Source organism: Dermacentor andersoni, chromosome 6, assembly GCF_023375885.2.
Source record: "Dermacentor andersoni chromosome 6, qqDerAnde1_hic_scaffold, whole genome shotgun sequence".
Lineage (NCBI taxonomy): Eukaryota > Metazoa > Arthropoda > Arachnida > Ixodida > Ixodidae > Dermacentor > Dermacentor andersoni.
The window spans coordinates 138004058-138030810 of NC_092819.1; the positions used below are offsets into that span (position 1 = coordinate 138004058).

General features: G+C 47.4%; 1 long non-coding RNA gene across 2 annotated transcripts; it reads left to right on the forward strand.

Moving 5' to 3' along the window:
- The first annotated feature begins 3416 nt into the window (after positions 1–3416).
- Positions 3417–26226, forward strand: LOC126523586 (uncharacterized). Of its 2 annotated transcripts, none has more exons than XR_008610684.2 (7): positions 3417–3618; positions 11389–11546; positions 13243–13400; positions 17263–17359; positions 19287–19394; positions 22630–22722; positions 26112–26226. It is a non-coding gene; the product is annotated as an uncharacterized lncRNA (long non-coding RNA). The 2 variants fall into 2 exon arrangements; XR_008610683.2 differs by lacking the exon at positions 26112–26226 and adding an exon at positions 24183–24276.
- Positions 26227–26753: the final 527 nt, after the last annotated feature.

Sequence of the window (26753 nt, forward strand, 5' to 3'; positions counted from 1 at the left end):
TTCCTGAGAGCATGGTGGTGTCCGGAAATGTCTGGAATTATGACAAAGTGCTTCGGATAGTTGCTTCGCGTTTTAGCTTAGAAAAACAGATGTGCCAGAACCACGAAACGATAATGAGGCACACCGTAGTGGTGCGCTGCGGATTATGATGAACACGTAATATTCATTAACATGCATCGAATGCACTATAGAGGAGCGTCTTTTTTTTGCATTTTGCTTCCATGTAAATGCTGCCGAGATTTAAACCGCGATCCCGGGCCCAGCGTCGCAACGCCATAGCCACCAGGGTACCATGGCGGGTGCTTTATGCTTGAATTGAACGTTCTACAAACAATTTTTTGTTCAGGTTGGTTTCCGTCAGTTTCTTAAGCGCTCTTTTTACTGTTTTAGAGTGGTAGGCTTCCAGAGAACCTCGTCGTGGAAAGTGGGCGCCTAGCCCTAAGCGAACAGCGACGCCGCCCAAAGCCTACAGTAGAATACCGAAGACCCCAGGGCCCAAGGGAGTTAACAGCTCGTTGGGAATGGTAAGTTTGTCGTGATCACCTAGGGACTGGCGCGTAGATTTCCTCGATGTTGCGGTACATGAGCGAGCGCTGCTGTCACTGCGTATTGCATAACAGGGGTGCTATGCAGCAAGCCCCAGTTTGTCAAAGTTCGGGATCACCGTCAGCTGTGGCGACTTTCTCACACGAGCTGCTGTATCCAGACACGAAACTGAACTCTCGGCAAGCCTACAATTTCATTGAGTAATATAGATTCACTCTTGGGTTATCGTAACTTGGACGTTACGTCATGGGTGGCCATAAAAAAGTCACGTGGTCGAACCGTCGGTGCGTTCTATCATTTGTTTATCGTTTCACCCATGCACTACGTGTGCAAGCAAGTTATATAAGCTTTGTGTGAATGCATAAAATGTCGAAACACGAGTTTGTGTTTCGACATTTTATGTCGAAACACAAGCTCATGTTTTCTTTTTCGACAATGCCCGCACAGAGACATTCAGGCATTGTGGAGAGGCTAATGCAGTGCCGCCTCCGGTTCCACGGATGTGCGAAGGCGAGCTTTCTGGTCTTTTTTATTTCTATCCCCCGCACGGCCGCCGCCGCCGTTGCCGCATCGGATGGATTGATAGATGCTATGTGCGTCCCCTTTCAAACGGGGCCGTGGGTTGCGCCACGAAGGTCCTCTTCTTCTTTCGCCTAATGCAGAAGCACACGCACGCACACATTGACAGAAATGCGCACAATACATGGTTTGACACAATGTTAGTAACACACTGCAATCTTTTATTTCTCAAGCAGCACCTGCTGCTCGGGATGAGCTTATACTTAGCAATTCTATAGTGACAATGTGCAGCTGGTGCTTCGTGCTTCACAATTTATAATGCGCATGGTCAAGAGAATTGCAATTATCCTAGAGGTATTCCACTTATCACATTTTACACCGATAAACATAAGCAAATAGAAATATTTATTGCACGTACATAGGAATAAATAAAAACGCGTCCGATACTTCCTCATTTGACTAGAACAATGTTAAGCAGCGATTTCAATTACAGGACCTGCACTAATAATCACAAATGAAGATGAATTAACAAGCATTCGTTTAAATATGCGGAAACGTGTCTGTCTGTAAAATTAATTGACGCTTAATAGTCCGTGATTACGCGGTCTGACCGGAATACACACAAAGTACCACCTTACAACCCTTGTTCTCTCTCACTGGAGTCTACAGCGCTGCGCCATGAAATGGCCATCGTGATATGCGACTTTTAAAGGGACAAATGTCATTCGTCATTGTAACATTATTTGAAAATTTTGTTATGTTATATGTCAGATTTGTCATACTGCTAGATTTCTGGAAGGCATTTGATAGGGTTGTGCATTCCAAGTTGAGATTAAAAATGAAAGAAATTGTTTTGCCCTCGAATATTATTAACTGGGAATCGAACCGTAATCAATACCTTTTCGTTTACGGATCCTGTTCGCGGTTTTTAAATGTACGCACAGGCGTTCCGCAGCGACCTCTTTTGGGACCACTTTTGTTTAATATTTATATTGACACCGTGGACGGGGCGGAGTCGTCTGTATCTTCAAGGTTATTCGCAGATGAATGCATCGTATTTACCCACATCAATTCTTTCTCTGTCGAGATCACCTTAAATGACACATTAAATAAATTGGCAGAATGGTGTGCTAAATGGGAAAGGTAATTAACCTTCAAAACAAACTGCGCAGGCGTGCATCACTAATAAGCGCAGCAAGGTTCCCTTTGCCTACCATTTAAAAAACAAGCCCCTTGAAGAGGTTCAGGATGTAAATATTTAGGACTGACATTAGCCTTTGGTCCTAACTGGCCTATTCGTTTGAATAACATATCCTCTACAGCCAGAAAAAAGACACTGGGGCTTTCGAAACGTAAGTTAGGCGAGTATTCCCTCTCCCTAAGATTGATGACATGCAAAACTTTTGTCTGACCCTCTCTGGAATATGACACTGCTGTTTTGGGACCATTTTGGGTCCAAGCAAACCCCTTTTGGGACTCGAGCAAACGCGGAAAAACTCTCGCCTAACGCGCACGCGCATGCGCCCATGCACGCTACGTTTACAGACGTTTCAAACGTCTTGACTCAGCTTCGGCGACGTTACAATTGGCCCAACTTGAACCACTTGCTCGAAGGAGAAAAACAGCTGGTTTGAATTTCTTAGCTTCTCTCTAATTTGGTAAACTGGGAATAAAATCTCACGACTACTTGGAGAAACACACTGGTAAAGCCTGACGTCACGGAGTCATCCCGTAAAGCCTGCATTCGCAAGAACTAATATAAATATTCATTATTTCAACGTACGATTGCAGAGTGTAATCGATTACCATCAACTTCACCCTTCGTACGTAAAAATTTGGAGGACGCTTAAGCTTCTCCTTTAAGAGTGGAGCGCGATAGAATTCAGATGTCGCCGATTGCATCTCGTGCTTCCAGACAACTGCAGCTTACGTAACTATAATGTTTACCGGGAAACGCTGACGGCGAAATCTATTCTCGAAGGCGAGCTTTCTGGTATAAACGCGGCCTCTTGCGTGGACCGATCTTCTGCTATTCTTTCGCGCTCGTGATATTTCAGTCTGACAACATAAACGGCATGCACTGTCGATGTTTTGTTTCATGATATTTGTTTGTGGGCCACCATTCTCAAAATTCCGAGGAACAACTTTGTAAAGAACGGAAGACAAGGTATGAGCTACTTCAGTGAAACACGGGCAACTTTAGTGCCGGATAGAGTGTGCCTTCTCCGGAATGAATTTTTGCGTAAAGATGGTTGACGCTGGACGCGGGACACCGACGCCGGATATTCAGCAACACGGAGCCCTTAACGCACTTGCGTTAATACTTCGTGATTTGTTAACATGCATTTTTTGCGTCGCCTTCTGCTTGGACTATTGCGTGCACTATTATACCGCATAGATAAATAAAATGAATATTAGAGGCCTCGCTCAATCTTATCTTCAGGCAAGGCCGAGGCAAGACAGAAGCAAGCAGCGATGCCGTAGGACGCGACATCAGGATGCCGAAGACTGGCGACACGACCGGGAGCAGAAAGGTGCAACCCGCCGAGGGCCGTAAGTCGTTCGTGTCCATCATTGACATTAACGAGACTTATGAGGCGGTGCTGCGCTTTCCCTGGCGTCACATGCTGCCAAAAACTAAACGTTACAGGTGGCTATGGCCTGCTGTTGTGTAGACTCGGATGGCGTTGTAAGCTTGTCGCTCATCCATGTTGCGATGAGGAGTACCGCATGCTTATTCAGCGCGAAAACAACGGAGGGCACAGAGCTAGGACATAGGAAGAGCGCCGTTTCTTTCTTTCCTGCTCGTGTCAATGTCCGTCCATGTGGCGCAACACTTAATTACAATTCATTAGGTTGCGTAGTTTTCTGCTCACAGCACCAGAGGGGAATTTGGCGCTAATGTCCGGGTACGCCGCGAATATCAAGCGTGGGAAATATGCACAGATGATGCACTTGCACAAGCTACATGCTTCTGGCTCGTACCAATGTTGTGGGCTCACACGTTAATGCTCTTGAAGCTTATTTTTATCGCGGATTGCGGCATCATTTTCTGCAAGTGTAAGCGTTCAAGCAAGCTGTGTTTTTACTTCCATTCAACTGTCTCGACAGTATATGCAATTTCCTGTGATTCTTGCCAGGAATGTTTTGCAATATGTTAGGAACAAAATATTCCATCAGAGTACATAATGTGTTCAAGCATTGTCTAAATTACTTAAGTAAAGAGCGGAAGCAAACATTTCGAAAAAAGAGCCTATATTTTCAGTTTTTTGTTAGAATTTGCGTTTTCTGAAGTGCGTTCGCTGCCTTGCTTGTTTTGTGTGAAGATTTTTTTTGTGTGAAGTTTTCTGCATTTGTAAGCGTGTAATGAAGCTGTTTCTAAATTTCCATGCAGTTATCTAAAAATATAAATTTTGCTATATTTTCCGCCGCTATTTCAAAACCTATAGCTCAGCTAGGAAGATAATTTTTATGCACTACATCGGTAATCATTAGATAAACCTGAAGCAGAACTGTAAAAAGAGTTCATCATCATCGGCCTAGTTACGCCCACTGCAGGGCAAAGGCCTCTCCCATACTTCTCCAACTACCCCGGTCATGTACTAATTGTGGCCATGTTGTCCCTGCAAACGTCTTAATGTCATCCGCCCACCTAACTTTCTGCCGCCCCCTACTACGCTTCCCTTCCCTTGGAATCCAGTCCGTAACCGTTAATGACCATCGGTTATCTTCCCTCCTCATTACATGTCCGGCCCATGCCCATTTCTTTTTCTTGATTTCAACTAAGATGTCATTTACCCGCGTTTGTTCCCTCACCCAAACGCGGGTAAATGACATCTTAGTTGAAATCAAGAAAAAGAAATGGGCAAAGAGTTATATTACCCAAAATATTTTGTTATTGCCAAAAGAGTGGCGGGCTTGTTGGAAAAAAAAAATTATCAGAAACTTCATGTCATGGAGCATCGATTCTACTTCGGCTAAAATCATTTCGACGTTTAAATAGAATGACATTAGTATTAATACTCTCAGTTACTGACTTCCAATAAAACGAACCATGAACACTTCTAAAACTGCATGGCAAGTATATGGGTTATGTCTAAAACATTTGGGTGACGCGCATAATAGCAACACTGGTCTTAGTTAGGCAGCGAAAGGATATAATTTTGAATGCAGCAAATATAAAACGCAGTGGTACGACACGAAAGCATTTCACCTAGAAATATATTAGTGGAAGGAATATATTGGGGTGCCTGATAGACTGTGGCCGCAGGGTGCAGCGGGTTCATTTCTATTTGGGAGAATGTGGCTATCGTGAAACGTGGAAAGACTAAAAAAATGACGTGATTTGTGTAATGCATGCAATTTTGAGTCAGGATTTTACGGTGCGCAGCCTCAAAGCGTTTTGTTTCGTGAAAATCCGGTAGTTTGCTCAAGCTACATCCCTAATAAACTAATTAACTACTTCGATATATATATATATATATATATATATTATACTGTGCTGCTCGAGATTAGCGAATTGAGATAACGCGTAACTTCTGTCCATAATATGGCGTCCACTATGAATGGTCACCCTATGCACAAATGTAAAGTGATCATGTCCAGAGATTTTCCCCATTCAAGACTTTCAGCCATGCGCTGAGCCTTCTTTTGTAGCGTTAGTATTTCCAACTTTTGAAATTCGCGGCGGAGTGCACTTAATGCTGATGTCATAGGCGCCTATACGACCGATTCAGAAGCGAGTTGGCACATCTCCGAGTTAACCGCAGATTGGACGTTTCTTCTTTTCATTACGACGCTTACAGTTCGAACGAATGCATGATAGCAAATGAACTGATTCTAAGGTGGTAATGGAGATCGCTCGCATAGAGAAGCATGCTTGGCAGATAGAAAGCACCATTTCTTGTCTACATATTCCACGAGAAACTGCGTCTTGTATGACAAATAATGACTAGAAATGTTATTCGCATTTCGCGATTTGTGGGAGAACCCAGCGACGGCTGATCGGCGGGGTCAGGGCAAAGTGAAAGCGAACACCGGCAGTACAAAGCGCCGCGAAATAATGCGTGCGAAGGGACTTGCACACAGTGATGAGTTACTTGTATGAGCATAGGTCGAGTTACAGCCTGTCTAAGTATTGCTTTAAATAGCATAATGTAAACGCACATCGGGATACTGAAAGGTGAATCCGTGAACGTCTCAAAAAGCCATATTTGTTTGTCAAGACTCTTCCAGACAGAGATGAGATAATACTGTCGTGAGAATAATGCCGCTTATACGACACGTTTACGCCAGATTACTGCTGAAATACCATAACATCTGATGTGATCCTTACTATGTAAATTTCAGGACATTGTAATGTCTTCTAACGGTGCAAGAATTGCCCTAGTGAAGTCTAGCTGCTTATGCTCTTAGCTTCCGCGGGAGGTCCTGCAAAGAACATTCCCGGGATATTTCAGGACACCTTGAGTATGATACTTCGAAGGGCTGATAGGGTTGTAGATTTTATAGCATTGTTCAAAATAACTTGCTTTCAAGGGTTTTACATCTTGCTTTCAAGCGTTTTACATTTACAACAGTTAACATGTTCTAGGGAGCTTTGGTGATATTCTTGAAACATCAGCTAAGAAACACGCAGGAGCAGGAATGCACCATTATAACATTCGGTGAAACAAAATTCGACTGAAGAAAATATCTTTGCTTGCCCACTATGGTCATCAGTTTGATTGGCAAGTTCTTTGGAGTTACAGGCAAGAGCTAGCCAGTGTTTTGCAGTATAGGACAAACGCAGATGCTGTCCTTGAACATATTTGTTTGCGTGAGCTACTACTGCGAAAAATTGTACAGGCGGTTAATTTTTAAGAAGCCATAAGTACTGGAGAAGTACTACATCGTGCTTATATGCATTGTGGGACGAAATAGATTCCGGAAACCATGCCATGCCCATGCCATGCCCATGCCATGCAAGGAAGCTTACCCGAAAGAGTGCCTACTTTCTTGTCCTGCTATAACCAGCTTGCACCACAGCGATATTACTTCTGACAGTCCGCGGGCAAGTTCGCTGCAAGCCTTCACGTGAAGGTGGTGAATGTATACTTGCACCGTCCGGCTGCGAATTTTCGCATTTCATGCCGCTATCACGCTGCGGAGTCCGTACTGAAACAGTTCCAAAGGCGCGAACCAGCAAGAGGATGACACAAGCGCCGAGTGACAAATGAAAGGTTTAATTCGCCCTCGAGAAAATATTGTTGAGGTGAAAGTGATAACAAAGGAACATGTACGGAATTAAATCCTTGCTGTCGTTGATGGCATGACGCATAGTGGCACAACACATGGAGGATCCAGTGATCCTGCTGCGCATGAACTAAAGCCTAAAAAGTCGTTGTTTCTGCCGAATAACGGAGTATCGATTGTGATAGCAAATTAATGGACAGCTATAAGGAGTAAGGATAGTAGCTTTATCAGCCGCATGAACTTGGAAACATTCGCGTAATAAATTTACAAGCATGGTGCCACGCGCGCACAAGCAACCACGAACACATCCTACTCCATAACTGCGCACACTACACTGGAGTAAAACGCGGCAGCAGCGCCGAGTGAAGTGACCTTCGTGCTACCTTTCGCTTCAACGCGAACCAAGGGGCGAGAACCGAGCGCACGCGAAGCTATTAGCCCTCGGTGCACCTAGACTCTGTACTCACCGCATATCGCATTCAAGATTGGGCCCGGGCGGCCGTGCCATGCGCAGCCGCCGTCAAAGTAGAAGCCCCCTCTCCCTCCCCTCCCCCCGGCGCCTTGTGCGCGACGGAAGACGGCGTGCTTCCTCGCCGCTTTCCTCCCTTTTGAGCGCAATTTTGAGCCACCGTCCTCGGCTCACCTTCGCACACCTTCGCTTGCACGTATACACATACGGCTCGTGGCGTCGGTGTTATCGTCCCTGGACTTTATGCGGGACATGACGCCGACCACGACGGGAAAAATACGCCTGGAGGTTCCATATAATTTCTATCGCAATTAAGACGCATGTAACACAAAGCGATGACGTAAAGCGAGTGTTCGGCAACGAGAGAAGGAATTATGCCGAGTGCAAAACAAGGCATTCTGTTGCTAGTCGGGGCATTCGTCGTGCAATCACAGTACTGTGTGTTTTGCATCCAAACAGCCCAACTTAGTTGAACGTCAAATCATTGTAAGCGTGTTTTGACTCGATGTATGACAGCTTGAAAAATCACATACAGCATTTTCAAGCTCCCCTCAACACAATATGTATTCTTGCTTCCGAAACCCACGGGGCTTGCTGTTTTTTAACGCGCGCAAACGACGAACACTCATTTGCAAAAAGGGAATTGCATCCAGTCACGGTGACACTTTCCTGAAGTAATTTACATGACAGTGTGACTTCGTCACCCAGCTCTTAAGTTTTTCATGCCACAGAACGGCGTAATGTGCCACCCAATTTAGTATGCCTTCTTGGAACTCTCCAAAAATGACGCTAATGGCAATACATGTAGTGCAATGATTGGCACATTGGTCGATTAATTAGGTTTACCCTCCAATAGCGACAGGTTGTCGTGTACTAAGAAACAATCCAATCTGAGGACTGTCACTTTTTTCAGCAGCGAGGGACGTGAATAATTGTATGTACACATCGCCACATACTCGTGACCCAAGTTGATCCGATGGTTTATTTCGAACACTGTTGCCTCAGCACAGCAGCCCTGTGCGCTAACCATTCGACCGCCGTCTACCCACTGACCCAGGTAGGAGAGATGATTGTTCGACAGAAACAAGAATACATACATACATACATGCATACATACATACATACATACATACATACATACATACATACATACATACATACATACATACATACATACATGTATGCTACATGCATACTACATGCATGCTACATGCAAGCTACATGCAAGCTACATGCAAGCATGCATACATACTTGCATACATACGTTCATGCATGCATGCATACATACGCACATGTGTAGTGATTGTTAGGTGAAGGGAAGAGAGAAGTGCAGTGCCGTAACTGTCTCTCAAAGGAGGACACCTCAACAGCACTGCACAGGGTAGGAAAGTGGGGAGAAAAAGATTAGAGAGAGAATGAAAGAGAGCGGAAAAAAAAAAAGACAAGAGGGTTGAAAAAGAAGAAGCAATGCGGGGCTTATAGCCGCGCTCTCAGTTGTGTTTCGACAAAAAAATGTCGAGAAGGGCAGCAAACGCTCTCTTGGCGATGGAGGCGTGGGCTGCGGGAAATAGTTCTACATACGCACATGCATATATGCATACATACGCACATGAATACATACATACATACATACATACATACATACATACATACATACATGCATGCATGCATGCCTACACCCGCCGTGGTTGCTCAGTGGCTATGGTGTTAGGCTGCTGAGCACGAGGTCGCGGGATCGAATCCCGGCCACGGCGGCCGCATTTCGATGGGGGCGAAATGCGAAAACACCCGTGTACTTAGATTTAGGTGCACGTTAAAGAACCCCAGGTGGTCGAAATTTCCGGAGTCCCCCACTACGGCGTGCCTCATAATCAGAAAGTAGTTTTGGCACGTAAAACCCCATAACTTAATTTTTTTTAATTCATGCATGCATACATACATGCATACATACATACGCACATGCATACACGCATACATACGCACATACATACATACATACATACATACATACATACATACATACGGTATGCATGTCTGCCACTGTTTGCCTTTAGAGCACGAGAGGTATAGACCGTTTTATTTGGTTCAAGACTTGAGAGCCGCCGCCTGGCTATTGTTAGCACGCACCTTGTGGCCTTTCATTGGTTCGACCCTTTCTAGCTTTAGTTTCAGCAATACCACCTTTCAATGGAGAATTCATTTTCTCTTGTCTACTTGAAACTGATTTCGGCAGGGTTCCGCTACATCTTTATTTACGCCTAGATAGATTCCTTATTATTTTATTATTGTTATATTGGAGTTTGTTATTTGTGTGACAGCACCATGATTATTATCATGCATTATGCAGTCTCCATCTTGCGACAGATCACACTAAACATGAGTGTACCAAAAACTGACTGTCTTCATGGTTCAGAACCGTGCAAAAAAGATTGTTCGTTGGCAAAAGAGTTCATCACACCTAAGCTCGAAAAGGGGCTCGCGACATTCTCTGGCGCAGAATGACTTTTCATATCAACCAACTAATGAACGACAAATTTACAAATTCACGCCGTCAGGCCGCCATCCCATCCACAGGTTTCACCCTCAAGAAAGAAAGGATTGAAGAGGGAGATAAAGAAAGCTGGAAGAACCCATCACAAAGGCTGGCGGCTATACGCAGACGGCAGTCGGATGCGGTCCCTAAAGGGTTGTAGAGCGGGTTCGGTACTTACCATGTGCTTGCTAGGCAGGTTCTGCAGACGATGCCATACTGTCTTTACGTGCGTTATGCAAGATAAGATGCGACATAGTGTAGAAGGCAACGGCATCGCTCTGTGGGTCACAAAGAAGGCGGTTGTCCCCGAGAGGATCTGTAAGTGCCTCGAATCCGAACAAAAGGGATCAAGAAAGTCGCTTCAGGGGTGCGATCGAAGATCATTGTTCGGCGCGTTCGTTCGGTTACCGGTGCGCGCGATTGGCCTACTCCGCGCCGACGTCGCCAGCCGCGGGGCGCGGCCACGTTTTTGGTGACGTCAAAATGACGACACGCTCCTGTCAATCATCTTGCCACCGAGCACGTCGTCTGCTAGGCGCCGAACGCGACGGGAGTTGGGAAGTTTGAAGTGATCATCGCTCGTTACGAGACCGGCTTCGCGTGGCGCGTCTGATGGATTGGATTGGATAAAAATGGCAGGTTCGGCAGCTGAATAGCACGTTCGGATCCAATCCATAGTTTAATTCGAGAAAAATGGCGCTTGCGTTGGGAACGTAGGTTGTTGCGCTGGCGTTGCTCAAGGAGGAGGAAGGAGAGAGCGGGTGGCGGTGCAAAGCGTGTTTGAAGAAATGGACGAAAGCGAATTCCGGCGTCGCTTTCGTTTCTCGAAACAGTGTGTTGGTTGTACAGTGAAATGGGCCCCATCATTGGTGCCAGCGAGCCACTGGAATGTTGTTGCTGCCTCTTGAAAAGTGCGCCACTGTTCCCGTCGCTTCTTTTTTCTTTTTACTTCTCGCTGCGCGCGACCCCACCTAGGAAGGACGCAGAAAAACTAATAGCTATGAATTGGAGTAGCCACACGTACGTAAAATTTTTGTTCAGGTTGGTTTCAGTGGGTGTCGTAAATGTGCACTATTTACTTTTTCAGAGTGCCAGGCTTCCAGCGCCCGTTGGCCGGTCGTTCTTCTCGTCGCCGGACGGCTACTTCCACCCGCTAGCCTAAGCGAACAGCGACGCCGCCCAAAGCCTACAGTCGGGTACCGAAGACTCCATAGCCCAATGGAGATGACGAGCCTGCTGAGAATAGTACGTTTGTCGTGAGCGCCTAGGAACTAACTGACTGGCGCGTAGATTTCCTCGACGTTGCGGTATCGATGTTGCGGTGTTGTCTGCAAGCAGACGACAACCGAGGGAAGTAAACTTCCGGGGAGTTCACCGCTTGCCGATTGGCGGCTCTCTCCGCCCCGTTCTCAGAAATGTTGCATACTGCCACTTTGTGACGTTGCAGCAACCGAACTGAACGCGTATCGAACAAAGATCTCCGATCGCGCCCCAGGTTTCTACGGCTTTACATGGCAAAATGACGATCAGATTACGAGACACGACGTAGTGGGTGCTGTGCGTTGAAAGCGATCTTAAAAGCTATCTGAAAAGCGATCAGCGATGGGGGAAAAAGTCCGACGATTGCTGAGAGCTTCGTGTGCGCTATGTTGTCGCCGCTTAGTTCGCGTTGAAGCGAAAGGTAACACGACAATCAATTCGCTTGCTGCAACTGCTGTGCTTCCTCACTACAGCGTTTTGACAGTGAGTTTCCGTGGTCATCGAGTGAGATGCGTTCGTTTGTTCGTGCGCACGGGTTACCATGCTTCTTAATTTAGTCGGCAAGCGAATGCTTATAAATTTATGAGGCCGATGAAACTGCTATCTTTGATTTGTATAACAGCACAATAGGTTGCTGTTGCAATCGCTACATTGCCTTTCGGGACCAACTGCGACATTTCTTTAGGCATTTCAAACAAACGCGCGAACAGCACAACCCAAATGTCTGGCGCATGCGCAAACTCCAAACATCGGAACGCCGTCGATTGAAAAAGCAATCCCGTGTTTCTCCCTTGACCTCCGCACGTCGCGATGTGAGCAGAGAGCTAGGCGTGACATCACCGAGGGTAAAATTTGTCGATTCATCGGTCGTCGAGGAAGGAGAGCGCCAATACCATGGCGCCAAAACCACAAAGCCAACGTGGCTGGTGCCGACTGTGTTCCGAGAATGAAAGGTGGCTCGCCCATTGGTGCGCCAGTGAACCTTTTATGAAGCTTCTATTCAGCTAGCTCCACACGGAGAGGCATTACGAGCAGTCCATGGAGCAGACTTTCTCCTGCTGTGCAGACGCAGCCCGTAGCTTTCGCTGAGCTGCGTAAAGTTGACGAACGTATGTGGAAAGGGGGGAGGGGGCGCGAACTTGAAGCACACCGAAGGAGAGCGAGAAACAGCGGTTGCCGCGCACTCGTTCATCAAACGTCTGTATATTTGCTATTGCTGCACCATTTCAAAAAATTTTGTGGCTTCGTTTATGGTCGACTAGTACTTATCAGTCACTATATAACTAAATGGGTGATGGTGTCTGGAATTCTAACGAAGCGGTTCAGAAAGTTGCTTCGTGTTTCAGCGTAGAAAAACTGAAATGCTTGGGTTTCGCATGCGAAAACCACGATCAGATTCTGAGGCATGCCGTTAAGGGTGTGGCTTCGGGTTATGATAACCACGTGATGTTCTTTAACATGCATGGAATGCACATTACACGAGCGTTTATTTGTTTGCATTTTGCTCCCATCGAAATGCGGCCGAGATTTAAACCGCCACCTCGAGGCCAGCGTCGCAACGCCATAGCCATTAGGGTACCAAGGCTGGTGCTTCGTGCTTGAATTGAGCGTTCTGTAAACAAATTTTTTGTTTAGGTTGGTTTCAGTGGGTGTCGTAAATGTGCACTATTTACTTTTTCAGAGTGCCGGGCTTCCAGCGCCCGTTGGCCGGTCGTTATTCTCGTCGCCGGACGGCTACTTCCACCCGCTAGCCTAAGCGAACAGCGACGCTGCCCAAAGCCTACAGTCGGGTACCGAAGACTCCATGGCCCAATGGAGATGACGAGCCTGCTGAGAATGGTACCTTTGTCGTGAGCGCCTAGGAACTGACTAGGCGCGTAGATTTCCTCGACGTTGCGGCTTCATTAGTGAGCACTGCTGTCACAGCCTATTGCATAACAGGGGTGCCATGCAAGGAGGCCCGAGTTTGTCGTGGTTCGGGATCACCGTGATCTCTGGCGACGCCGTCATATATGAATGAGCTGTTGGTATCCAGACATGAAATGAAACCCTCGGCAGGCCTCCAATTCCATTGGCTAATTCACTCTTGGGGGATCATAACTTGGACGTTACCTTATGGGTGGCTAAAGAGCAGTCACGTGGTCAAACCGTTGGCGCCTTCTATCCTTTCTTTATCGTTCTACCCAGTGCATTATGTGTGCAAGTTATGTTAGAAAAATGGAGCAGATGCAAGGTGTTGAAATCTATATATAGCGAAGCTTTGTGTGAATGCAGAAAATGTCTAGACATGAGTTTGTGTTTATTGAATGCCCGCATAGACATTGCGGAGAGGCTAATGCAATGCCGCCTCAATTTCCACGGATGTGCGAAGGCAAGCTTTCCGGTCTTTCTTTTTTCTATCCCCCGCATGGCCGCCGCATCCACCGACGCATCGGATGGATTGATAGATGCTACGAGCGTCCCCTTTCAAACGTGGCCATGGGTTGTGCCACGAAGGTCCTGCTCTTATTTCGCCTAATGCACAAGTACACGCACACACGCACAAACACGCAGGCGCGCACACATACACTTCCTCGCTTTGGGCCGTCTGGCAAGCCGGTGATGCCGCCCGAGTCTAATTACTTCGAGCCGTCACCTGAAGCACCACCACTGTCATCATCATCGAAGGAGGATGGTATGGGACAGGGGTTGATCCCGTTCTCCCCCGTTCTCACCCCGAAGGAAAACTGAGGGACCAGTTTTCATTAATGTTTATTCTCTCTCTCGTCGGTGCCAGGGAGCCCTGGAAAAACGTCCGTCCGCCACCAAATTGTAGCCACCGTGGGTTGGATGGATGAAAGCTATGAGCGTCCCCTTTGAAACGGGGTGGTAGGTTGCGTCAGTTTTTGTTATCGTATTACCTAATGTCCTAGCTATGTTAAGAAAAAAAAAGGAAAAAAGATTGTCATGAATTCCATAACCAAAGTTTCTGAGCTGCTATTGCGAACCTACTTTTCTTCCACCAATCATCCAATCGCCTCATACAAATTTCTATTGCGGTCATGTTTACTTCTCCTGCTCTCGCTGAACCCAAGGGATTCAAAGAGGCCAGAGGTGCCTAAATCGACCACGCATGACAGATATGTTCACATTCCAATAAACATGCTTCATCGTTTCCTTAGCTTTACCGCAGCAAGCACATGCTTCTTTGGCGTCCTGATCTCGCTTGTAATGAGCTTCCCTCCGGAGCTCATTACTTCGCGTGTGGAGGTGAGTGCCAGCCGGGGGGGGTGCAAAGTACTCAGTAGCGATTCTGCGCGCGTCCTCCGCTGTGATTGGTTGGCACATTCGGCTAGGGAACTGCCACGCAGCACCCACGGTCACGGAAACCTGGCAACGTTCTCAAGGAAGAGCTTCGCTTTTAACGCTTCTGAGGTAGTTCTAATGCTCACGTGTGGTAATTTCTCAGGATCTCGAAATGCGGAAGATGTGCTTAAAGATAATTTTTGTTTATCACCGCGAGGGAATGGTGGATATAGACAGATAGTAAAGAGGACACACGCTTGTGACGCGCACAGGGTGAAGATAGAAAGTGACGGCATATCGCTATTGTGATATTGAGTTGATAAAAATGAACAGTGCTGCCGCGTCACACTGCCCAGTCGTCTGTGTTTGAAACGAAGTGGCGTGTGCAGGGGGCGCTCACGTTCACATACGCGGTTTTATGTCGACACTTTGTTGTTCGCTGCTTTCGCGTTTTTCGTGCTTTCTTTGTTCACTGACTGCCCGTCGAACAAACTCAAGACGAACGAGAAACTGGGGCCATCTTGAATAGCGCCCGAGGGCCTGGAAAGCGAGAATTTCAACAAGTGGTGATGGTCAACATACAGGGTGATCGTTTTTTAATTTCTGTAGAATTTCTTTTGAGAAATCGCCCGTTGCAGATAGCATAATTCTAGTCCTGGAGCTATAGTACTAAAAGAGGCGGACATCACTTGAACGATAAATGGAGACACATATTCAACTAATTAACAAAAATGAATTATCTTTTGAAATACTCACCGACACATATTACACTTTAAGAATTTCAATATTTCGAGAATTGAGATTTCCATTATGGTACCTGTTTGGAGATATGAGCCATCAAACTTGCGTCATATGCACTGTTGTTCCACTTACAAAACGCTCTTTAATGCACTGAAGCATGAACGTAACTGGGACACTCATGTATTCCGTTCCACGTATTGGGATATAACTTCCCCAAACTGGTGGCAACCTTGAAATTCATTTCAAGTTGATACATCTTGCAAGCTCACCGGATACGATCCGTATATTGCAATATTTAAAGAAAATTATGCGGTTTTATGTGCCAGAACCACGATCTGATTATGATGCAGGCCGTAGTGGGGGACTCAGAAATTTGAACCACTTGGGGTTCTTTAACGTGCACCGAAATCTAAGTACACGTGTGTTTTCGAATTTCGCCCTCATTGAAATGCGGCCGCCGTGGCCGGGATTCGATCTCGCGACCTCGTGCTTAGCAGCCCAACACCACTGCCACTAAGCTTACCACGGCTGGTCATATTCCAATACGAGCCGTAAGGTAATTAAGTGAATTCTTATGATTAGTTGAATATCTGTTTTGATTTCTCGTGCTAGAAAAGAATCTGCCACAGCCGCTTTTGAAAAAAAAAATCTGAAATATTTCGAAAATTATTACCTTGTATAATTAATAAAGGCCGGCCCAAACGCAAGGGGATCTGACGCACCAATAGCTTTGTGGAATTTCTACAAGGATACCAAAATTTGGAAGCCTACTCGACTTCATTCCAGCTTGAGTTAATAGGGTAAAATTTTTATTTATAATTTAATGTCGAGCGTAGAAATCAATTAAACACGAAAATTGCGGCATATATTCATAACACCACTTTTCGAAAGCTATACTCGCAAACTGAACAGCATTTTATAAAGAAATCTGGGGAATTGAAGCGAATATTCTTGTTTAAGCTAGGGGAGAACTGGCCTCAAAGGTTGGGTGCACAGCGAGCCTTAAGGTCCATACTAGCGGCAAAATCGCGCGTAACATGCCGCAGGCTAGGGGAGCACACCGTCAATGGGATGGCCACACTTGTGGGCGTCTCTGCCGCTGCGGCAAGCAAGTGGTTCGCTATCGGCTGTATTGACTGCGGCTGGGAGCAGCGATGCTGGGATAGGTCCATTTCCTTGCAGCATTTTCCCACGCGAATGAATCGGCCGCTCCTCATTGGTCTCCCCGACCAGCGGCAAGCGGCCTGGCGCGAAAGATATCTGTAAAACCCATTCGCTTCTCGCCAGGAACAATTTGCCGCTTGCCTCTTTCGCCGCACGCTTTCTACCACCTGCTGCATGACTCGTGCGTTGTGGCCGCTGGTGTGAACGTATCTTTATGTGCAGAGGGAAAGTTGAGCTGGTTGGTTGAGCTGGTTGAGCTGGCAAAGGCGACGGGACAACATAAGCGCCCTGTGTTGTCAGTCTCCCTCTTCTTGTGTCCGTGTGTGGACGCGTTCCTTTCCTCTAACAAACCTATGCGGCGGCAGCGTGTAGTCGTACCTACTGGCGTAGTAGTCCAATCCATTTTTTTTCTTTACAACAGTTGCATTCAATAAGAAGTCGTCGCGTTAGTTGTAAATATTGTGACCTTGACCGTCTTTTGCTTTCTGGCGTTTCACTCCTTGGTTCAAAGGTCGTTGAGACGATCGGGCAATACCGGAGCGAGCAGCACAAAACTTCAACGCAGAAAATCAGCGCAGAACGGCGCACCAGGCTGACGCCAATGCCAGGTAAAGAAAAGTTTGCAGTAAGTTTGCCATTGTCATGCTTGGAGGCGTGCGTCTTGTAGACTTGGTAGTGTCGCAGTCTAGTGACATCTTGGTGACAAAGCGGCTATTCGGTCTAATTTGTTTTGTTGCATGATTCTCTGGGCACGTGCGCCGTCGATAGGAGAAACGGATGAGATTCGGTACGAAAAGACGTCGTGTCTTCCTTGTCGCTGCGTGCAACACTCCTTGCGGCCGTATAACGCAAGACTATTCCAATGTGTTTTATTCCAATCTCTTGACTTGAAATTTGCGTAGCCGCCGACGCAAGCATCGGGCGGTGACCCGCAGCGTTGGCTCAACAGTCCAGTCAAACGCCCTCTTAGTTTATAGGAGGTCACTTTGCTTTGAAAACGAATAACATTGCCCAAATAGAGCCGTTTTTCGTTTGTAATTGGCTGCCAGGAGGCGATGAGCACGCTCAAGTGAAGAGGGTATCGTTAGAGCCGAGCCAGCGCACTGAATATAGATAACCAGATGAAGAGGGTGGTGCCGGCGTCTACGACCGGTCCGCTTTCCCTTAATTAGCTTGCTGTGGCTGGTCGAAAATCGCGGCGCCGTGCAACGGAAGGTTAAAAACTCCGCTGAAACGGATCCTCAGCATGGAGTTGGCAGAGCGAGGTCGTAAACGTGCCGAAAGTGCTCGAAATCGTTTTAGCAAAATGTTTTATTATGCGCAAATAAACCAGTTTCTCACCTGTGCGAGTAGCCAGTGCCTGAACGATCGGCGGCAGCCATCTTTTATATCTTTCGGAACGGGGCAGCCTGCGGCTATTCAGAAAAAAAGAATTGTTTTGTTCGGCATATTAATGCATCTTTAACGCGTACACGTCACTTTGACGCGGTGAGTTTTGGTGGTTTTGTGACGTCGCGTGACAGGCAGGTTAAGTGGGTACAGCCTGAAAACATTTGAATAGCCGTGGGCTAATGGCGAAAAGGTGTCCAACGAGAAATAACTATTTTTATTTCGTTTGATTCAATCATGCATAATCAGTATGTAGACGTCATATCTGATGGAAAGCTATCGCGGTTTTCGTGATGTCGCGTGACAGGCGAAGTGGCAGGGGCGCCAAAAGTTTTGATTATTGATTAATCGCGGAGGGCTGATTGCAGAATTGGAATAGCAAAGTTTGGAATAGCTTTACGTTATAACGCCCTTGTTCTTTATTATCACGACGATCAGTGGAACGCGTTGCTTTAGGTAAATGCTGCGCCGTCTAACCAGGCCCGCGATAAACGACCGCGCAGGCGCAGTTAAAGTACCGTTTCGCAGCTTCGTGTCCTGCTCACGTGTTCTTGCTCGTCACTCCCATGTCAGAATTTACGAATCTAGCCAGTCAAACATCGCAAGCCTCTGGTTTCCCACAGTGCTCGTCGGCTATAGGCGCGATTTGTCAGGACAAAAGAGCTCGGCAGCCACAGACGTTCAATGATCTGGTTTGAAGCACCTTACAAAGGCAGCCCAGGTTTGAGGGCTGGAGAATTAGTCGATACTTGTAAAATCGCGCAGAAGGGCAAAAGAAAATGCTACTTCACAGTATTTTCGCTCGGAAAGGGCCCATTGATGAGAGGAATGCTGTAGTGGACGTCACATGACCGCGTAAGAAGCACTGCGATTTTGGATTGAGAATTCTTTGAAATCTGTGTAGCCTGAAGAAAAAAAAAGATCACGTGGTTTGTTGTATGCAGTGTTCAGTGTGGACATTGTACGACGGGCAATGTTCAAGCAAACTCATGTATCGTGAACATGCGGCTTTACTTTACCAACAGCCCCCAGGAAAAGAATTACTCTACTTATCCCTTAATGTATAGTGAATATCTATCACTTCGTTATTCAAGGAGTTTCGAAAGCGCCAAATAGGTTTAGTGCTTTTTCTCATCCCTATCGAAGCATGTGCACCAAGGCCGTCATAAAAGCCGGGCAACACGGAAGCGATCAGCAAAGTCTCTGGAAGCCGGAGAGATGTGTCATGGCAGGAAACGAGAACCAGCTTTTCAGGTGGGTGGCAGTGAGCTCGACGCTGCCATTTTTGGAAATGGCTGTCATAGTGTTTCCTTATCGAGAATGTTCAATGGAAAACTGGCTTCAAAGATTGGGAGCACCGTGAGAGGCCTGCAGCAAACTGAGCGAAGTTTAAAAAAAGTGTATATCGCATTCAACAGCACAGAACGGTTCCACAGCGAGTGTTAAGGTATACACTAGCGGCAAAAAATAGGAGGACGGCATGCTGACGCCTCGATGGGATCGACCTCTATATCACTAGGGAGCACCACGCAGACGCATGACTCCTCGCCAGCAGCACGACACACATCGCAGGGGACGTTTTCCTACCAGACGCGCTACGGCGCAGCGATCACGTCAGAGGCGTCCCGCATCGGACACTGCACCTAGGAATCGCGCTGTGAGCGGAAAGAGGAGCCGCGTCGCCTAAACGCGAGGGTTCGAGTGACGCACGCTGGAAGTTGGAAGGGGAGAGAGAGAAAACTTGTTGAACGCAAGGGTATTGGGGGCATCCTCGCACCGGTCCCCGCACGGCTCCAATGCGCTCAAACGAGACGAAGGGGAGAAGCGGGCGAGTTGACGCGCCACGTGTCGGGGCAGCGCCGTACATTGCGAGGAGGAGGTCTTCTTTGTTTGCCGCAAGATGGCTCTGCGTCTGCGCCAAGCGCAGAAGAAATGTAGCGGAAACGTACTTCGCTACTCGTTTAACTGCGACTTCTGTAATTTACATGCTCGTAATTACCGATATACACCGCAGTATAACTTTCTACGGCTCGTTTCTAAGGCAACACCACATTCACTCGAGGCGCTTTTGTCCCGCTTTGGACCATCGAACTCGTGGCTGAGTCGTAGCGTCTCCGTCTTGCGCTCCGGAGACCATGGTTCGATTCCCACCCGGCCCATCTTGCAAGTTGTTTTTATTTATTAATTGCCTTCCGGGATTTTTGCCCACGGCCAAGGCCACCGACGCCAACGACACCGGCTTTTCTGCGACATGAGCTCCTTAACGCTGTCGCGATAAAATCGTTCGCAACATGCCGCAGGCGGCAGAACGCACCAGCATTGGCACGGCCACGCTTGTGGGCGTCTCTGCTGCTGCGGCAAGCAAGTAGTTAGCTATGGGCTGTATTGCGGTTGTTGCAGATACTTCTCGCGGCAGGCCACTTGTCGCCGGCTGTATTGTAGCTGAGATCAGCCGCAATACAGCCGGCGGCAAGCGGCCTGGCGCGAGAGATATCTCCAAGACCCATTCGCTTCTCGTCGGGAAAAAGTTGCCGCTTGCCTCTTTTTTGCCGCACGCTTCCTGCTACCCGCGGCATGCCACGTGCGTTTTTGCCGCTAGTGAAAATCTATCTGTATGTGCATACAGAAAGGCGGGTTAGTTTGTATAAGATGATCTTAGAAAAAAAATTCGCATTTCCGCCCGAGAGGCCAAGCACCGATTGCGATAGTAAATTAGTAGATAGCTGAACGAAGTACGGATGGTAGTTTTATCAGCCGTATCAACTTCTAACTAAATTAACAATGTTAGAATGCATAAGCATGACTCGACGAGGACTTAGAAAAAACTGTCACATAGAGACCGCCTGTCTGTACGTCTGCTTCTTTCTACGTCCTGGTTCTCAGTCGCGTTTGCACATTCTAACATGGATTCAAATCAACTTGCCCGTCAACGTGTTTTAACTGAATTAACCAGCACAGTGTCACGCACGCACAGGTAAACATGAGCATATCTCGCTCGATGAGCGCGGAAAATCGCTGTCAAAATTCTGGAGTAAGCACGGCGCATACGAAGCTACGGGCACTACGCACACTGCAAATATCGAAAATGGCTTTGAAGATGAGGCTCCCGTGGGCGCATACCTTCGCCACGTCGCAGATCGCTTTCAAGACACACGAGCGCCGGCAACACGTGCCTACCGCGTGCGCCAAAGCGTCTACTGCGGCGTCCGCGATTCGCGTGGCCAACGCCGTAGTAGACGCCGCGGTTGCCTTCACTCTGTACAGAGTGGCGGGCGAGGAGGACATCGAGGCACCGTAGCAGCCGCCGGAGCAGAACGCGCCACCTCGCTCGCCTCACCGCCCTGCCTCGGGTGCTACTGAAGGCACGCCTCCGGGCCGCGTTCCTCGCTCGCACACGCGAGAATCAACCGCGTTCGCCGGCTCACCCTCACACGCTTTCACTCATGCGGAACCTCACGGCGACGCCGACGGCGATGGCTGAAATATGCATGGAGGGTCCATATAATTGCTATCGAAAAAGAAAAGCACGCACATTGCACTGCTGCGAAGGTGGCCTACCAAGGAAGCTGTTTGGCACTCGACATAGATGTGACACAGAATTTGGATGAAAGGTATGAGCAAATTTTATTTCTGTTGAGCGGTGACGGCGGTCATCCCAAACAACACGCACACACACACGCACACATGCACACACGCACACACGCACACCGCCGCCGATCACGTTCTCGTCTTTGTTGTCGTCGCTCTTCGTAAGCACGCGGCTCCTTGGGAGTGCGCACGATAGGCGGGCTCGCCATGACAACAAAAGAAGAAACATTCAAAATGGAGAACGGCAGCTTGTAGTTGTTTTTCTTTACATATACACGCATGGTGCCGCCTCCGCGGGTGATTGGAAGGAAACGAGGTGAGTGCGAGCAAAGAACGACGGCAAACATAGGGCGTTGGGAGTGTAGGCATGGCCGACGCCGGTTTCATAGCGGTAAATGTTTGAGGACGATTTATTAGCCACCTGAGAGGCGAGTAATCCTGAATATGGTGCATACTGATAACTAATTTACTGAGGATGCATATGCAGGTAGAATGAAGTGATTTGCATAGAATGAAGCGATTTCGCTGCACTTTTGAGAACCGATATTTGCTCGCGCACATGAAAATTTCACGGAAGATTAACCATAAACAGCTTCTCTGCAAACATTTAGGCTTGAAAGCTTCGAAGTTTGAAGTTTGACGTGCAGACAAACGCAAGACGAAGGAGATGGACCGCATAGAGTCCTGTGTTGTTCGCCTCCCGTTTCTTGTGTCCGCGTCTGGACGCCTAAGTTTTCACGAACAAACTAACGCGTCGGGAACCTGTAGTCGTGCCTGCTGGCGTAGTAGTCATATCCATTTTTTTTTCTATTTCCCATTGTTGCGTTCAGTGAACTCTCGCAGCGTTGGTTGTAAATATTGTGACCTTGACGGTTTCTTGTTTTCTGGTTTCACTCTTTAGTTCAGAGGCCGTTGAGACGATCGGGCAATACTGAAGCGAGCAGCGAGTACCTGTTCTACTCAGCACGGCGCCCAAGACTTACGCCATTGTCAGGTAAAAAATTGCTAGCAATGAGCTAGCCCTTGTCATCGTTGGTGTCTTTCCTCTAGAACTTTGCATTGTCGGACCCGACATATGGAGAGCGTTCCACCCAGTTTAGGGACATCTTGCTCACAAGGCGTCTGTACGGACCAATTTGTTTTAAAGTGAAAGCTTTACTGGCCGCGAACTTGTGATTTCGCCGTGGCCGTGCTCCGAGAAGGCACATGACGTCACACCGTGTTCCTCGTCACATTGCGTTCCTCGTCGTTGCGTTCGCCTCCGCTCGCTTCGCCAGCTGCGTCGCATGCCTGATAACATGTCGGAAGATTGAAAAGGCGAGCTCGCGTGCGCCGCAACCACAGTCGAGGCGGCAGTATGGACAGCTACAATTCTGATGAGCAGCAGGAGGCCTAGAATCGACATCGGAACGAGATGAAGAGGAAACGAGTCGCCCAGGAAACAGGCGAACAGCGCGCCGAACGACTGGCTAAACGTCGCAACGTAGCTAGACAACCAGACTAACCTGGACTTGCAATCAAGATTAACCAAGGGTAGCCATGCCAGCTTTCACTACGTATAGTATATCCTGGCATAGCCGAGCTAAGCTACTTCCACTTTTGGTCCACGATTATCTAGGCATCTGTGTCGTCGAGAGGTGAGGAGGAGATTCGATACAAAAAGCCGTCACGCCTCCTCCTGCATGCAGCACTCCTGTTCGTTTATCATCATCACGACGATGAATGGAACGCGCCGCTTTAAGTAGATGCACCGCATGCCCGTGATAAAGCACTGCGCATGCCTTAAGTTACGGGCTTTGCAGCTTCGTGTGTTGGGCATGTGTTTTTGATCGTCACTCACCATATCGGAATTTACAATTCAAGCCAGTGAAACGCGGAAGCCTTTGATTTCCTACAATGCTAGTCGGTACCTCGGCAGACGCGTGTTAGCGAGCGATTTGTTTGCCTCTCACGCGACAGTGAGACAGCCACCGATGAGCATTTGATGATTTCGTTTGAAGTACCTTGCGAAAGCAGCACCGTTTTGAGCGCTGGATAGTGGGAGAATCGCTCAGAAGGAAAAAAAAATTTGCTTCACACTATTTATTTCCCGTGAAAACGGTCGATGGGTTATCGGAATGCTGAATTTGACGTCACATGACCCTGTGAGAAGCACTGAGAAGTTGGATCGAAGATCCATTGAAATCTGTATAAATCGAAGAAGAAAAAAATACGAGAACGTTGTCGGCTGCATAAAATGTTCAATCTGGACATTCTACGAAGGGCTATGTTTAAGCAAACTAATGTATCGTGAGCATGCAGCTTTACCCAACGGACATCCCCAAAAATAAGGTTCCTCTAGTTGCTCCTCATTGTTTAGTGGATATCAGTTTGCTACGTAATAAATATAGCAGATTGTCAAGGAGTTTCGAAAGCGTCAAGCAAGTTTCATGGTTTTTCTCTTCCCTCTCCAAGCATGTGCACCAAGGCCATCAAAACGATCAGGCAACACGGGAGCGATCAGCAATGACTGTAGAAGCAAGAGGGATTTCTCATTGCCGGAGGCGAGAACAAGCATTCTAGGTAGGTGACATGCAGTGAGCTCGGCAGAGCCACTTTTGGAAATGGCTGTCATGCAATGCTTTAATAGAGTAGTTTCGCTAGGTGGAACTTGCACTAGTTTCGCTAGGCGCAACATATGCAAGTTGTTCGGTGGTTCTCCGGATAACATGTTAGAGCTTCAACTCCAGATCTTAACACGTTGGCTTAAACAATCAGTGCAAGTCGATCCTTCTACAAGTTGTTTCACATGTGTTCGACAGTCTTCAAGAATTTGAAAGTTGTGATCTTGACGGTTTCTTGTTTTTAGGTTTCACTCTTTAGTTCAAAGGCCGTTGAGACGATCGGGCAACACTGGAGCGAGCAGCGAGTACCTGTTCTACACAGAATGACGCCCAAGACTTACACCATTGTCAGGTAAAAAATTGCTAGCAATTAGTTAGCCCTTGTCATCGTTGGTGTCCTTCCTCTAGAACTTTGCATTGTCGGGCCCGACATATAGAGAGCGTTCCATGCAGTTTAGGGACATCTTGCTCACAAGGCGTCTGTACGGGCTAATTTGTTTTAAAGAGAAAGCTTTACTGGCCGCGAACTTGCGATTTCGCCGTGGCCGTGCTCCGAGAAGGCACATGACGTCACACCGTGTTCCTCGTCACATTGCTCGCGTGCGCCGCAACCACACTTGAGGCGGCAGTATGGACGGCTACAATTCTGATAAGCAGCAGGAGGCCTAGAATCGACATCGGAACGAGATGAAGAGGAAACGAGTCGCCCAGGAAACAGACGAACAGCGCGCCGCGATGTAGCTAGACAACCAGACTAAACTAAACGAATGTCGCGGAATAACTTTTGCTGCAATGTGACATACCTGGATGACTCGGGTTAGTAATAAAGTAACTGTAAAAGTAGTTTGCCGTTTTAAACCTCCGCAAACGACGAGCAATAGCGTCCGACAGTGAAAGTTTTCACTTCAATAAATTGGTATAAAATGGGAGCATGTTTAAGCTAATCGAATTCATTGTATAGGGAAATTTCATCGTTACGGTCAGTGTCAGCCATCGCGGTTCATGCATTTTGGGAAGTTACCGCAAGCAAAGCACGAGACTTGAAGAAAGGGGCAACATGAAGCCTTTCCCTTTCTTCAAGTGTCGTCTTTTGCTCGCGGTAGCTTCCCAAAATCATGAATCGCCAACTGGCCGACACCGGCACTCTGCTAGGGTTTATGGAGTTGACTGACAGCACTTTGCACATTGCGCGCTGCAATGCCTCGTAATAGCCAATCAGCATGTGAATGTCTTCAAGCTAATACGAAAAATACATAACCAGTTTCGTTTCAGAGCGATCCTGTAGGTCCACGAAAGGTTCTCGAACATTCCCAGTAATAACATGTAACAAAGCAGCTCATAAACGCTTTGAGATGTCGTTTAGATATTCTGCTAGTACTTTGTTTCACGCGTATTTCAGTATCACTGATTTCCTGCAGACCGGTTATACGCTAGACATTTGACTACTTAAGACGTTAGAGTGGGTTTGGGTAAACTGACCATTCCATTTTTTATTACTACATTTCAGTTCAATAAACTGAGTGTGGCTACGTACGAAGACATTGCTGAAGTCAGCATGTTATGAAAGCAAGAAAAAAAAAACGGTCATTTCTTAACTTAGATGACATTATTAATAAATTGCACTGTAATTACGAGGCATTACTGATACACGCAATAAGCCATCCTGACTTTCTTGGAATGGAGTCTGCCGCGCGTTGGAAGAAAACTACGTTTCTTTGTTACAATTACCCACATGCCCGCGTAATTCGTCACTTCTTTTTTGCTCTGTTTTGATCTTCAGGCAGAGTCGGGGAAAGACTGGCAAGACAGAAGCGAGCAGCGGTGCCGCGTCTTAAGTGACACTGGGTCACCGAAAACAAGCGACGCGACCGGGAGCAGGAGGAGGCGACTGCTGGGAGCCGTAAGTTGTGCGGGGTTGCCTTTGAAATTAACGACACTTTGCTGCAGATGTTGGCTTCGCCTGACGTCAGCGGTAGCAGAAAATAGTTGTCCATGCGGCTGTGGCGGGTTATTGGGTTTACTAGGGTGGCCATAGTGGTACCATTGGCCAGCCATATTGAATTGCAATGAAGGGTAGCAGGCAATAGGGACACGGACGCATGAAGGAACGACCGACACGCAGTGCTCTTTGAACTCTTTGAGCTCTTTGAAAACAGTGGGCATGCAGATAAGGCACACTGTAGTCTGGCGAACTGATTGGTCAGGTTTAACGGCGTGCCTAGTATACGTGAGGTAGCAGGATTTGCTCCGGCAACATTGTAGGCACAGCGAAATTCGTCGCTTTATGCGTTGGTACTGATCTCGAAGAGCGTTCGCAAAGCAGCTTATGCAAGCACAGGTATCAGCTCCGTGCACTGTTTTTTCTTGCTATTTGTCGAGAATAGAAGAGAAAGAAGCGCGCCATCACAATGCTCAGGGGCCG